This window comes from Coturnix japonica, chromosome 1, assembly GCF_054131305.1.
Source record: "Coturnix japonica strain WE chromosome 1, WE-NBRP24, whole genome shotgun sequence".
Classification (NCBI taxonomy): Eukaryota; Metazoa; Chordata; class Aves; order Galliformes; family Phasianidae; genus Coturnix; species Coturnix japonica.
In genome coordinates this window covers 44,668,542-44,684,410 of record NC_140663.1, presented here as the reverse complement: position 1 = coordinate 44,684,410, position 15,869 = coordinate 44,668,542, and the positions used below count along the sequence as shown (strand labels likewise).

Sequence of the window (15,869 nt, the reverse complement as noted above, 5' to 3'; positions counted from 1 at the left end):
AAAAGTAACAAAAAAAAACCAAAAACGCAACAAACACAAAAAGCCCACCCCAAACCTACCAGGTCTTTTATCCATCACCAGCGAGAAGAAATGGTGTCCAAGATGAGCTGTGTGGGCACCTTTCCCCACTCGTGTGACATGAACCGAAGAGCCACTTGTGTGACCCGGGGCACCCCCAGAAGAGACCTGAGCCCCCCAGGTTGAGCCTGAAGCACTTGGCTCAGCGCGGGGCCCACTGGGCAGCCATCTTCCTCAGCACCATGCACAGGGGCCCATGGATCCCTCCATGGATGCAGAGCAAACTCGGTGTACTTCAGCACCAGGCCCCGGTACCCCTGGTCGGTAGGGTACTGGTGTATGTTAATTGCAGTGTCAGGATAACAGCAAGCACTGATCACAGGAGCAATGTTTGGACCCAGCACCTTCATGTATTTAGGGGAGAACGGCTGGATCTGCCTCTACCTGTGCCGTGCTGATGTCACCGGCTGCTATTTCCAGCCCTGTTGCCATGGAAACAACCAGGCCTCAGCACCAGTTAGCAGTTCAATATATAATTTACTTATTCTTTTTCACCTAAGTGATTAGGACTCAAAATACAGAAGCATCTCACATGGATAAAATCTTCCGATTGTTTCACAGGAATTTCTTGAAGACAAAAAAAAAAAAAGAAAAAAAAACCAACAACAGGCTGAAACACCATGCTGAGCTTTCTCTGGGGACAGAACAGACAAATAAAAGCCTATAAGAAGAAAAACCCAACCCTCTCTCCTCAGTCCCCTGCCCTTCCAAGTTCCAAAGGAGTCAGACGTTAACATAACACACCTGCCTCATCCCACACAGCCGCAAACCCCTGCAGATGGATGGCAGCGTGACCCCAAAAAGACCCTTTTTGGCTTCTGCAGATGACCGCCATACATTAAGCAAAAAGTCTCTCTCTCATCCTCATTAATCTCAGAGGAAGCGGCTACTCACGTTGTACTGCTCACTACAGCCTTTTGGGAAGGTAGCCTCTCCACCTCTGCCTGCTGCAACACACTGTCTCTACCTTCCATTGCTTTTTTAACCAGGTAAAGCGATGCCTCTGGTTTTCCACCACCCCATTGGTCACCAGAGGAGCTGGCACAAGACCTGGAGGTTATGCTTTGAAGCAGTCATCCAGCGAGAGGCACCATGAATACTTCCACAAGGAAAATTTTCAAGTGACTCCTCTAAGGGTCAGGTATCTTGAAAGTAATTCAGGACCTTTAAAGGCCCTTACGCTTCGTACTGGTTTTCATTATTTTCAGATTGGGAAGTTTTAAGCATTAATTTTGACAAACAACAGCTCCGTGACTAAGCCGTGCGGTCTGGCTGAACAATAGCAAGAGAACCCCCCCCAGAGTTCCCAACCAAGGCTGGCCACCCCCCTCTCGCTTCCCAAAACAAAACAAGCCATCATAAACCATCTGAGCTCGTATGCCTTCTCCCAACCTTTAGTCCTCCTATGCACAGCTGGGCATAGGGAAAGATTGACAACCACCAATGAAACCCAAACAGACAGAAGCAGAGAGGTATCTCAAGCAAGGCTTGAATTCGGGCATGTTGCTTACTGAAGAGTAAAAGAAAACAAAAATGCACAAATCTGCAGATTTGCTGGAGAAAGGAGGGTTCAACCCAAAATCTCAGAGGGCAAATTTCAGAGGTCTCCCTGTGCAAAATGATGAAGGAGATCACTGGGGGTGGTCGGATGCTTCAAACAGTAATCATCTTGTCCTAAGTTTCGAAACACAGGTTAATGCCTCAAAAGCAAAAATTAAACAGATATAATCTATAAACCTAACTGACTCGAACAAACCTTTGTCCTAATTTTCTCCCTTTTGTTCTATCCAACTCCTTGACTCATCCTACCTTTCTCCAAGCCAATGGTTTTGGTTTTGCTCCGCGTTGTTTTCTTCTTTGCTCTTCAGCATCTCCCCCCTCCCTCCCTTTTTATACATTGCCCATCACTCCCCAGCATTGCTGGCACCACTCAGCCTGTGCTTCCTCGTTGCTCTTAACCATCATCTGTGCCCTTCCATCCCTTCATGCCCTCGCTCTGATGGTTGGGTCACAGTGCACTTCTCTAACAGCATCTGGTGCACAGTCAACCAATATCAATTGAATTAAACAGCCACAACACCTTTGAGAGTTTATCAGGAGCTCCCCCCGATTCAAGGCTAGAGGAAATAGATGATAAATTCAAGTGATTTGGCAAAGACTACATGGGCAGTCAGGAGCAGTGCCAAATAGAAGGCCGTGTCCAGAATCGCTCAGATCTATCTTTGGGTCATTTCATGGTTGAGAACCAGATCACATAATTGACAAACCAAAACAGATTTATGCCAAGTCCAAACCAGAAACAGCCACTGAAAATATAATGTCTGTTGGCTGCAGATTGAGAAGCGTGATTAAAAACTTGATTAAATGGTTCTATTCTGGGGAAGGAAAGAAAAAAGAAAAAAAAAAAAGAGAATCTCTTTAAAACCCCTTTGCTTACAACAGCTCATCTCACACAGGGAATGAGGCTACAGAAACATGTCAGAGGGACTTCAGATATGGGAAAACCACGGGCACTTCAGACAGAGCTGACAGCTGACTTGAGAGTCATCACTGGGGCTAACATCTTCCTTCTCCACACAGCCTAGTGGTCTGGCACATCTCAAAACTTGGAAGGAAAAAAAGCTGCTGATTTCATAAGGAAGTAGCCTAGGAGGCTGTTGGGAGGATGAAGTCAACTACATATGGTTCTATTTATTTGTTTATTTTGGGGTGGGGAGAAGGAGTCAGTGGCAAATTCTCAGCCCTAACAACCAACTCACAATAAATGCTTATGAAGTCAAGGGATCCTTAAGGAGAAAAACAAGAAACACTCTTCTAAAATGTGTTGATTAAATACATGCCAACATACTTGCAGGATCCCAAAACTCAGGCATGGAGCTCTAATGATTAAAGAGCACTCCTCCTGGAGGCCACCGCTTGAACCTGGCCCAGATAAGTTGTAATCCAAACCTGCCTTTGGACAGCAGGTTAATATGGTTCACACAGAAAAAAGCCCTCTGTGTTTGGAGGTGATGCAAAACAGGTACAGTAGGCAGGTCATGTCCGAATACACTGCTAGACCTCTACACCACAAACCAAACACAGCTGCATTTGAATGCATGAGCAAAGTTTTCTGCATCTTCTTTTAGTTAAAAAAATTAAAATCCCCTTAGGAAACTGTACAAAAATATCCCTTCTCTGTGCTTTATGAATGAGAATTCACATGCAGAAAGGCAGGAAATGAGGTAAGGTTGCTTTTTCCCTCCTTGTCTATATTGTGGCCGCAATGCACACATGCATTTATAAGCTGAAGAATATAACTGCACATGCTTATATATCTGCATTTCATCGAAGCGCTGCTCACTTGGGAAAACTTTGAAATTCAAGAATTCTGTGACTCCGATACCACAACCATTACCAGTGGGGAGCTAACATACATTTCTTTTTTCGTTCATCCTGAAGCTTTGAATTCTAATTTGCTCATTAGCCTAATAAATATCTCATCGTTGTGTGGCCCGTAACAGCAGAAGCAGCAGTTGTTATAGCAGTTCCCTGCTGCACCAGAGGAAGCTCTTCTGACCTCAGCATCCCAGAGCACCTAGAGCAAACACAGATCCAGTAGGGCCATGGTCCTCCTGGAGCTAACCCGGACACACGCAAAGCAAGACGTGCTGCTTCTCCTTCCTCCAGAGCACACACAGACTCTTCTCCAGCCACAGGGGACACATCCCGTCCCCAGAGACTTTTTCCATCTGCTCTCTGTAAAGAACAAATTAACAATCTATGGCACAGGGGCAACACGTGCTGTAGGAAAGGTTCCCTTGTTTGAGGGCTGTGGCTGTGCTGAGCATTTTGGCTTTGATCAACGTGATTTCCTGCCATTCCACTTTTCCTGGGTTGCCTCTATATCTGTCCTCAATCTGTGTGAGGCTCCTGCTTATACTTCAACCAGGGCCTGGCAAGAATTTCCTCTTAGAATGGAAGGGTAAGAAAACCAAAAGATATTTAACAGTTAACAGATATTAAAAAAAGAAAAAGCAAAAACCACTACTACTCTTCAGCGCATTTAAAATGACCCCAGAACAGTGGGTCTGGTTTTGTTTGGGTTTTCATTTCTTTAAGTTGAGATTGTGATTCTGATTCTGTTGAGACCTCCCCTGGCCCACTCCCAAAACATATGCGTGATGAGAAGAGTGATTACTCTCCCAAATGTACTAAACAGGGCAATTTTGGGACCTCCTCCAAGATCTCTCTCCATCTGCCCACCTCCTGCCCAGCAATTTGTTCTGTCCCACAAATCTCTGGCTCTGCTGTGTTCTGCAGCCCCGCTACCGGCTCTCACCTCTGCCCCACGTCACTGCAGTCACCTCCCCTCTCAGATCAGCACCTTTGCTCCCCCTGGAGCGTTGCCTCCTTTCTCAGATTTGTGTTTGGGATATTCCTGGATTTCCTCTTCCCAAAGCAAGGCATCCCCCAAGGCTCAAAGGGGCAGAGCTCACTGCTCATAGAGCAATCCTACATTACACGTTTCATCTTCTGCTGTATCAGCAGGCGTTATTTCCAAGAGCAGAGGCAGCGAGCTGTGCCACCTTTCCACACCAGCTCCACACTAGCTCTGATGCCCCTGGTAGCTTCCTAGTCCCATTTCTCTTTAGGGTTATTTTTTAGGTTAGGCTGAACCTTCTAGTATCACTATCAGACCTAATTCACCCCTGCTGAAACCCTACATAAAAATTGAAGAGGGCTAGCACTGATCTCAGCGCCCTATACTACTGACTGTCCCCGTATGCATAGCAAATGCAAGGACTGATGTAGTGAGCACCCCCAGGAGGTGACAGCAAGACCCTTCTGCCTGCAGCAGGTGAGACACACAACTCCACTCTCCCAAGAACCAGGCTTTTTTCATCATCATTTTGATTTACAGCACAATCGATAGGTTCCTGCCCACTGCTGCCATCCCCTCTCGTTTCAGAATTGATGGGCAGCAGTGACCCAGAGCTGCACTGGGCTGGGAGATGCCACTGGAGCAAGCAAAGGGCTGAGCCCGAATTCCGTTTCTGACAGCTGCCAGAACAGCTAAGCCCTGTATCCTCTCTGCCTGCAGCTGTTACGTGTTGTAAGTGCACCACAGCCCCAGCAGGGCAGGCACAACCTCACGCCAACCCGCAGCTTAGTGATTACCCAGAGCATCCTCCCAACAAAAGTTTGCCACCCAGTCTTGTTCTTTTGCCCTCCAGCACCTTCTGAAGGCATTTTCAAGGAAAATCTGAACTCTGCACAGGCTTCCAAAGTTGCTTCCAAAGTTAAATAGACGTAAGAATGTCTTCATTATGCTGCAGGAGATCACAGGTATTTTCAAAGCTTCCAGGAAACAAAAGCCGAAACAAAACAACACAAGGCTTTCCTCCCTCTCCTGGGTGAGGAAGAGCCCTGAGGCACTGCCACGTTGGCTGGCTGCTGGTGACAAAGCCAGGCACCGTGGCTCCACTTCCCTTTGCACAGTCCCCAGCAGGAGCTGCTTCATGGAGGGCCATGCTGCAAACTCTCAAGCCCCCACCTCAGGTTGGGAGCCTGGCTGCAGAGCAGAGGCTGCCTTGAGGTCAGCAGGCAGCTGGACAGCAGCATTCCTTCCCCTGCAGCATGCCACCAGGGCAGTGATTCAGACAGGCACTTAGTGCTGTTCAACATTTTCCAGGAAAAGAAAAAAAAAAAAAAAAAAAAAAAAAAAGATCAATATTCCCAACTGGCTCAAGTGCTCATATCTTCAAAGGAAGGAAGAGAGGAATGCTAAGAGAGATGAGAGGGGGGGAAAAAAGTGTTTTCAAATGAAATGAGAAACGTGAGGAAGAATCAGCACAGCGGGGCAATGGTCAGGACACACAGCTGGAAAAGAGCCTTTTGTAGCTCAGGATGGACACTGCAACAAGCCAGAGAAGGAGGATGCTCAGAGTGCAAGGCAGGGAGATAATGAGAAGGGAAAGCAGAAAGGAGAAGCTCAAACAGTGTGAGCAGCTGCGAAGCAGTGACCACAGCCAGCAGCCAGTACACCATTAAACACATTGGCTGGATGCAAGAAGCGTGAGCAAAGGGGACCTTCATTTCCATTGGCAGCTCTGGCAGAAGGGCTCCCTGCACACTCGGAACAGAGGCCAACGCCAGTTCATTAACTGCAGGCATCCATGAGACCACCTGAGATGAGGCCTGGCAAAGTCACAGCCCCAGCATCCACATGGCAGCTGCACATGCAGCAATAGCATTCCCTTGATACAGTTCCCTCATCCAGAAAAACAACCTGGACAGCACCTCAGTTCCACTGGACTTTTCTGAGGACAAGGAAAACATCACAGAGGAACCAGGCAGGGGAGCAGTTATGAGCTGACGCAGACCCTCACATGTCAGAAGCAGGCCAGCTAATAGACATGAAGCAGAAACTTCTTTCTTGGGATTATTGCTCTGAACGACCCACAGCACTGATGTCTTTCACTTCCCAGCGAGTGCTCAGTCCCAGCTCTGCTATGGCAGCCAGCTCCCATGCCCAAGGCAGCACACCGGGCTGAGCAGATCCCAGCAGCACGGCAGCTCTGCTCCCTCCTGCTACCACACTTCATCAGGTCAACAGTGATACCCATGGAATGCATCACAGGGAAGTTGTGGGTGATGAGCTACCCTGTTAGAACAGATGTTTTGCCACTGGCAAGAAACCCCAAATAGCTCCTTTGAACACGAGACTGCATTGCTAACCTGTCTTTTTTTTTTTACTCCAGCCACAGAGTACTGGATTAAACCTGCAGGCAGAACAGGTAAGAGACTGCTAATTGCTCATCTGTTTTTGACAGCTAAGGAACGTAAGTCATGCATCTCTGCCAGCTCTTTTGTACTGGTCATCTGCCTGCAATTAGTCAGTATCAGTGGACCACAGACACAGACTGCTCTTGAGAAAGAACAAGTTAGTGTCACCATGCCCAGGTTCCTAGATGGCAAAATCAACCTGTGTCTCTACAGCCCAGAACACAGATTGCATTACAGCCATTCCACATTTGCCTTCAAGCCTCAGGCAGGCTAGAGAGAACTTATGGGGACAGCATTCAGCTATATGGCATCCAGCCTTGTAACTCTACCTTAAGCCAAGACAGAAAGGAGAACCAGCAGCACCCCACTGCTGACACAATATCCATGCACAAAGCAGGACCATCTAGTCCTCCTGCAGGATGCCACAGTAAGAGGCTCAGCAGAACTGCTGACACCACTGTGACTTATACCGCAAGCAGCTCCCTCTGTCTTGCCCACCATCCAGGTTTATCCTAAGCAACCCGAGATAATGACAGAAAATCCAGTTCTGTGGGATATGCCGTTGAAGTTGCACCTATGTGCATCCTAGGTCTCGGACCAGAAAAGTCCTATGAGAAACAGGAATAACTTGCAAACACCAGGAGGGCCAATGCCTCCTCCCAGCAAGGCTGACAGCTCACAGCTCTCAGGCAGAAACGTGGTTGCAGCACAAACTTGGGGGAGGGGATGACAAAGAAGGATTGAAATGTAAGGCTACGTCTGAAACACTGCTCTCCTACAGAAACAAGGCAGGCAGCAGAAAGAACTACAGAATCATTAAGGATGAAAAGACCACTATGATCAGTTAGTCCAACCAAGAACCCAAAACACATTTGCACTAAACCACATCCCCAGCGCCACAAAGACACCTCTGCTGTGCAGCACCCACATGGACCATCTCCACCTGAAGTGCCAGCCTGCAGGGTCCAATCAACAAAAGCACATGTGCCACTGGCAAGGGACCAGCTGGATGGGCAGAGCTGATGACACAGAGGGCTTCTCTGAGGTCTGTGTGACCTCCCCTCTCCCAAGACACGAGCTGAAGTCAGCACTTACAAAAGCTGATGGTAGAAAGGGAGGAGGCTGGGGCAGGAGGGAGAGCATAACGTATTTAACGGTCTGTAAGCAGAATGAGAATAAAAGGATAGCTTCAGATTAGCAACCCACTCTGCTGAATATATACAGGCACGGAACAGTGCTGCTTTTTCACTAGAAACCAGTAAATGAGGTGGAGGGAGAATGCAGGACAGTGCTGTGTTTCTACATTAGGATTTTTAAGTACACTGCAGGATTTCTGTCTCAGAGTACTCATTGAGTTACATCAGACCGTAATGGCCTGTTGATTTTGAGAGATTATGGCAGCGCTGTTGATGCAGAGAGAGGGGAGATGGAAGGCAGGAGAAGATGTGATGCATCAGCCAGTGTGCGCACACATCTCACATGATTACCCACGCTCCTGAGCCAGACACACACCACAGCTGCACAGTGGGACCAGGACCGCATGCAGGACTCTGTTAACTCGATGGTTTTGGTCCATCCCCATTTCGTTCCCTGGGGCAGCAGATGCTACAAACAGCATTCTGCAGGGCAGCCCCCGGCTGGCGTCCCACAGTGAGATGTAGGAGGTGAGTGCCCTGTGTCAATGAGAGCCCTGCGCTCCCGAGATGCATTCAGCCTCCCTCTGCCAGCCTGACAACTTTGTCTGCTGCATTTCTCTCTCCCTTGTCTATTTCATAGAGAGATGGTATCCTTTCCTTCTCCTTTCTTTGCTCCCGGGCACAAGCAATCAAGAACAAAGGATGAAAGAAAAATGCAGTGGGGGGGAGTGAGGCGGGGGAGGGACATTTGAGAGTTAGGAAGCAATCTTCAGCAGAGAGAAGAGAATTAAAAAAAAAATAAAATAAAAATAAGGAAAAAAAAAAAAAGAGGAGGAAGAAAGGAGATGCAGAGGCTTGGAAAAAAAACACAATATGCAAATGAGGTAGAACAAAAATCAGAGCTGAAAAAAACATATATCAAATCCCACCAAAGCAGCCCACCCCTCTGCAAGCTCCCTGTCTGGCACACACAGGGGGAATAGGAGTGAGGGGCTCCCCCTGGCACTCCATGCACATCAGTGGGCAGCCTGCCCTCTGGGCAAAGGGAAGAGGAAGGGATGTGGCTCCAAAGCCACAGAAATCCCTGTTTTCTCTCTGAGGTAGGGAGCTGTGGGGCAAACAGAAGCAGCCAGGTGCTTCTAACATGATGTTTGTCAAACAATCTGATTTCAAGCTTCAATGGAGTAGTCCCTCAGCAGCTGCTTTAATCCAGCACAGCCCTTCTCCCCAGCAGGCTGCCTGCCTTCCCTCAGCCCTCCACACTTCCAGCAGGACGGCCCGCTCTGGGAGCAGAAGGACATCCGGCTGCCAGAGGTTTGCTCTGCAGGTGACAGCACTGCCTATGGTGCAGACCCAGGAGGGGGTGTCAGTGAAGGTGGCCACTCCCTGAGCACTGAAGAGGGAATAGCTCATCTGTCAGCTTGCTCATTAGTGACAGCAGAGCTGGTGCTGTGTGGTGACACCGTAGCACAGTTACCCTTGTACTCATCATCACCTATTTCTTCTCCTTCCTAGGCAATGAGAAAATATCGCTGCGTGCACCTCAGCCAGGAACAGTGTCAGGTGTGAAAGGGAACCATGACGCAGGGGATTCCTAGCTGTCAGACTAGCCCTGGGGCCAACTCACCTGAAATACCACTTCTCAGTACCAGCAGTGCCCTCCTTTCCCCCAGCTTTTCCTTTGTCCTGCCACACTTCATAGAATCACAGAATCACACAATTATAGAATCACAGAATTGTTGGGTTGGAAGAGACCTTAAAGCCCGTGCTGTGGGCAGGGCTGCCATTCCCCAACTCAGGCTGCCCAGGGCCCCATCCAACCTGGCCTTGAACCTCCAGGGACGGGGCACACACAGTTCTCTGGGCAGCTGTGCCAGCGCCTCACTGCCCTCTGAGTAAGAAATTTCTCCCTAACATCTGAAATAAATCTCTTTCAGTTTAAAGCCATTCCCCCTTGTTCTATCACTCTTAGGTCATGTAAAAGTTGCTCCCCCCCTCCTGCTTACAAGGCCACAATGAGGTCTTCCCAGAGCCCTCTCTTCTCCATGCAGAACAAGCCCAGCTCCCTCAGCCCATCTGCACAGGACAGGAGCTTCAGCCCTCTGAGCATCTTCATGGCCTCCACTGGACCCATTCCAACAGCTCTATGACTTTCTTGCGCCAGGGGCCCAGACCTGGATGCCGTACTCCAGATGGGGCCTCAGGAGGGCAGAGCAGACACAGACAATCACAGTTTCCAATCCAACTGTTATTGCTTGTCCAATTCTGCCTGTAAGCTCCTGGCATTAGCCATCTCATAGCTATAGGTTGCTTTTCACAAAAGAAAATGTTACCTAAAAATCTTCTATCGTGTCAGAAAAAAATGGATTATTACTTTCACTGAGCATCATTTCACTGAGTAAATGCTAAAAGCCCAGAACCTGGAGTCACAACTGTGCTGCGAGTGCCAGTTAGAAAACAATATCGAGACGCTGCCAAATCACACAGCGCAGCCGTCTGCATACCACCAGGGCACAGGAAGGCAAAGGCAAAGCCTCGCAATGGGTCTGCACAGGTCAGCAGGGATTGAGGCACACACAGCGTGGGAAGCTGAGCTCCCAGCAAGGACTGGGTCTGCATCCCCATCAATGAGAGCCACCACCACGACTGACACTAATTGGCTCTGCGGCTGTCGCGTGGCAGAGGTGACAAGGACCACCTGTGTGCAGACAAGAGGCCTCCCATCTCGGCTCCCTCGGGTCACACTGAGGCGCCCAGTGGGAGCGGTGTGTGTGCGACCGTATCACCACCACGGCGGGGATGCTGCATCCATGAATAAAGAGCATCGCTATCGGGAGCTGTCGAGCCTGCGTCACTCACTGCAAGAAGCAGGGGGGGGAGGGGGGGGGAGACAACCACCAGCTTAAACCAGATTTTACTGGTAGGAGCACCACCACAATCCGGGCTCTCAGGGACTTGACAAGGGAACCTGAAACGCTGCCGTTCAACTCGAAGAAACAACAATTAGCACATGTGTGTGTCGGTGCATGCGTGTGTTTGCATGAGCCTGCAGTACAAACACATACATTAAACAGAAGGAGGAAGAAAGAGATCACTGTCTGAAGCTCAAAGCAGCAGCTACGTGCAAAAATCCGTGTGCAAGCGATAATAAAGCACAAAGAAGAATTACTTTCTTCTCTCTGTCTGGGGGCAGGGAATTAAGCACACCCACCCTCAAGCAACACCTGGGAAGAATTATGCTGCTTGTGAGAAATGCACTTTTCTGGTTCTGAGAAAAAATTGGACATAATGCAAGTACCACGAACGCAATTACTGGCACTTGTTTAGCAAGGCAGGGCACTGCACTGCCACTGGGCTCACTCCTCGCTGCTCCCAATTAGCATGGCGAGTGCTCCAGCCACACACATGGGCTCGCAGGTCAGGGATTGGCGCGGCGCAGCAGCAACCAGCTACCTGCTCGCCAATGGAATGCTCCGGCTGCCTTCATTTTACATCCTCCCATCCCTATCACGCTCTTTTCCTCCGCTCCTCCGGGGTCTCTGGAGGCAGCGATAAAAACCACAAACTCCCCCTCTCCCTCTCAGCTGGTCTCATTCACGGCTCATGGCAGACCCGCTTTCCTCCGGGGACTCACTAATGAAGACGGCCAACGTTAATCTCTTTCCCCCTCCCTGACGGGTCGATTTATAGTTCCACGGAGAGTCCTGGATTGCAGCCAGAGGGCTTGACACATTTTTCTTGTTCCAAGATGGAAGGGGGGAGAGAGCGGCTTGCGCGCACGCACACACACACACACACACACACACAGAAGACACACGCATCGACAATTTGGATGGAGCTGGAGATGCCGCTGGGATGCCTGTTTACCTGTTTCGAAACGGCATCCAAGAGGGACATGAACCAACTGCGCTCTTGTGTCTGTGCATACACCCCAAACAGCTCCGTGTTTCCATAGCACCTCTTGCAGCCCAGGGACCCCAAATTGCAGGGATCCCTCCCTCAGCACTGGGATGAAATAAAGCATCAGTTGTGTGCCAGCAGCATTACCTGTGGGTCTTTAGGGGAGGAAGCAACTGAGAACTTCCCCAGGATAAGCTGCAGGGGGAGGAGAAGGGGAGATTTTAGATGGGCAGAAAGCAATGAACTGGAATGTGGCCAGGACACTAAGGACATTGTCCCCTAACCTCGTGAAAAGCTCAAGGGCACCTTTAACAACCGATGGATCTAGGTCTCGGCTTTACATCCCATCCATACGTTGTTCCAGCACAGCGATACTGCACTGGCCAGGTCCCCAAGATGCACACCCACTGGGCACCCCCTGCCCTTCCACCACACCACTGGTCCTAGAGCCCCATTTCCACAGCTGAGAAGGGAGCCGTAGAGGAGGACCGACACAGCTCCCCTGCCTGCCACACACCTGGCTCACTGGTGATGACACAACAGCCCTGCTAACAGGGGCAAGCAGTGAGCTGCCACCAGAGCTGCCTCCATTCCTTCATGAGCCATACATTACCTCTGCTCCTCCACCTCTTGGGAACCGAGTGGTGGATTTAAAAGGGGCACAGCCGAGCCATTTAGGGCCATTATTTCACACTAGAAGGAATGGCCTTTACAAAGCCCAACGGAAGCACAATCTCATTCCGTCTTTAAGTAATCCTGAAGGTTTCAACTGCTGAGCTTGTAAACCCCAATGCAAAAAAGCACAGACAAATAGATCAGATCAGATATGAGACTGCCCAGACACAAGAGTTCCACTTGCCAGGCTGACTGCAGAGCAAAAATAGAAATGTACACTGCACATAATTACAGTATTTTACATTTCTACTGCACTTTCCATCCAGCAAGTTCCCAAAGTGCACACACATGTGCATGCATGTGCATACAGAGAGGCAGGACACCAGGAAAATTCACTTCCTTGTGAAAGAGACCAAGAAATCACAGTGCAGTAATAACAGCTTGCACTGAACCAAAGCCATCATTAGCGCAGACTCACACACACACACGCGTAGAAAATCATTACAATGTGAAATGAGACCAAGCCACAGCAATCTGTACATCAGCAGCTATAGCCCTTCTGCTGCTGCTCAGAGTTTTATCCAAAACAGAAGATTAGAAACAGGTTTTATCAACTCTTGCCCTCTGCTTCCCCACAAAGCCTGAGCTACCAGCACCCCTTTGATCCTGCAGGGCAGGGGCAGCTGTGCAGCCCACAGTCCCCAGCCTTCCTCTCTACCATTGCGAGTGCTTTGCAGCCCAGACACACTCCCCAGCCCCACCACATGGACAGCAGAGCACTGGAATGGGCGCAGCAGGGCTGGTGCCCTGACCAGCGAGCTGCTCTTCCCCTGACAAAGAGCTGAATGAAGTCAGGTACAAAGACCTGCTCTCCATGTATATGCCACCCAAGATGCTCTCAGCATGGATGAAAAGAAAAAGGCCAGGAAAAAGAAAGACTGCTGGTAGGCAAACAGGAGCAGAGATGTGACACTGGCAGAAACTTCCAACTTCAGTAGAAGCAGGAGAGAAAAGAGTAGGCTCCAGCTCGAGCTCCATCCTGGGGTGCTGGGTCATTCCCTTCTCTCTCCCACATGTCTGTGACAAGTCAGTTTTGTCTTCTGCACGTTGAATATTTCATATCCATTTTAAAGTCCAACCAGAGCACACAGGCATTTTGATGCTGACTGGTGGCCAAGCATGCAAAGAACAGGGGAAGGAAGTCAAAGGGGAGACAGGGAAGAAGGCTGCTCTGAAGGCAACACAAAAAAGAACCCATGGAGCAGGAAGAGGGAAGGAAAAGTCTGAGGTTATAAAAATCTCTCAGGCCGGCTAGAGATGGCCAGGATTATTTGTACTGAGTGTGTATTAGGTGTAAAACAGGAATTTCACCAGCAACGCAACATAATGAAGTACAGTACACAACTACCTGACCCAGAAAGAGCTTGTTTACCAGTGGCTGGAGCTCAGTAAATGACCAGCATAGAGATGGCACCTCTCTCAGAAGAGGTTGGAGGGGAAGAAAGGGATTTTGTCAAGGATGCCGTGGCAACACCCTCCTCTGTACTTAGGGAAACAGTTATGGGATTGTGCATGTCCAGAGAGGACTCCAGGTTTTAATAAGGTCACATCTGAAAGAGCCCCACATAATAAGCTGCATGGAAGTCAATTTATCGATCACAGCACACAGGGCTAAGTCAGGCCTGCCAGGATTCAAAGTTGTGGTTGCAGGGCACGTAGGTAATTCATACCTGATGCTCGAGGCCATCCCCTCTGGCTACAAATGGGAAACCAAGGTGATTTCTTAAATTTCATTTAGTTTTATAGTTGAACGTATAATTCAGGAATGCAAGGAAGTGCCTGCTTAAAATCTGATCTTTACTTTGACAATGTCACCTTAACAGCAAAGATCTTCCTACAGTTTTGTGTGCTCATTTTCCCATGTAATAAAACCAAGCAGAGCAGTCATGAGACTCTCCTTCCCAGTAGTAACATGTCCACCTTATTACCCTAAGTGCAGCACCAGTGAGATACTATGAGGTCTTTTGAAACCCTCACCAATGATTCTCTTCTTTGAAACCACATCAACCCTGCTCTAGTAAACAACTGGAAATCAAGAAAAATGCATTGCAGAGCCCAGCATCTGCAAAACTATGAAAAAACAGGGTTGTGCCAATGTATCTTAGCAGAGGGGCTGTTACAGTGTCAGGAGATTGCTGGAGATGACCTTAAAGTAATCTTTAAAAATAGGTAAAGTGAACATCTGACTCGGTGTGTTTGTTTGTTTTGGTTTGAGGAACATCTGGCTATTTCCTTTACCTCTTCCGCCTTCCCCACCTGAGGATCCAAGCTTTTCTAGGCTGAAAAACATTGACAAACAGAGGACCAAGAAAATGACATCCTCCTAAATAGTGAGAAACTGAAAGATGCTCAAAGGAAATGGGATTTTATTTAGCCCATGTCAAATCCTGGCTGGTCTTCAGTCATTCTTACTAGCATCGACACTAAGACTTCTATTTATTCAGTTGTTTCGATCTCAAGATAGCCAGTAGACTCAAAACCCTCTTACCTACAATTAAAGTATTAAAAGCTCACAGAAACATTTGTTATACCTCAGCAGCAGTTCTCTAACTAAGCCAAAAGAAGGAAAAAAAAACCTACTGAGCACACATTACTCTCCATTGAAGACTTAGATTTATCAGGTTTGATGACAGTATCATTTCTTAAATCCATCGTGGCAGGGTTGGGAGGGGGGAGATAAATTGGTACAAGCCCAGTATAAAACAAACTCTCTTTGGGTCATCTTTAAAACCAATCTGGATACAATACTAGAAAGTATGCTTAAGGAGACAAACAAAAGCCTCCCAATTGTTTTATAATCATACTATCAGTCCAAGAGGCCTAAGTAAAACTAATCCGATGCGGCCGTATGAGCTGCCTGTTATTGTTGGCTACTCGAGGAAAGCAGGGTTTCAGCAATCCAGATTTACAGGACGGGGAGCCTGGTGGGTCTCTGGTTTGGTTTTGTGCCAATTCACAATCACTCATGCTCTTGGATAAGTCATGATGCCGTCAGCAGCTTCAACTCAGCTGGAAAACCACATTATGAAAGCAGGGGACACTCAGCAAAAGTGAGGGCCTGCCTGCAAGGGGCACACAGTAAGGCCACACTGTAGTACTTTAAGCAGGTGGGGAAGACAGCACTGAAAGCCTGTGTGAACAGACTAACACAAACACATCCCCAGCCACTAATGTGGTTTTCACCAAAGCAGCTGAAGGTTCATTTAAATTTAAATAAGGGTATGCTCAGATGAGCAAAACAATCCGGTCAGTGTGGCTAACAAGTTGCTGTCCCCCCAAAGCCCGATACTGCCGACTCACCATATGTGATTC

The 15,869-nt window shown here is 48.5% G+C and overlaps 1 protein-coding gene across 5 annotated transcripts in view; it reads right to left on the bottom strand.

The window, feature by feature from the left end:
• TCF20 (transcription factor 20) overlaps positions 1-15,869 on the bottom strand; it is a 109,742-nt gene that overhangs the window by 78,718 nt on the left and 15,155 nt on the right. The window contains exon 1 of one of the 5 annotated variants that reach the window (XM_085516215.1): positions 60-464. The exons of the other annotated variants lie outside the window; for them this stretch is intronic. The gene's annotated coding sequence lies outside the window, so the exon portion shown is untranslated. Of the gene's footprint in view, positions 1-59; positions 465-15,869 lie in introns of those variants that run through there. 5 annotated transcript variants of the gene reach the window in all.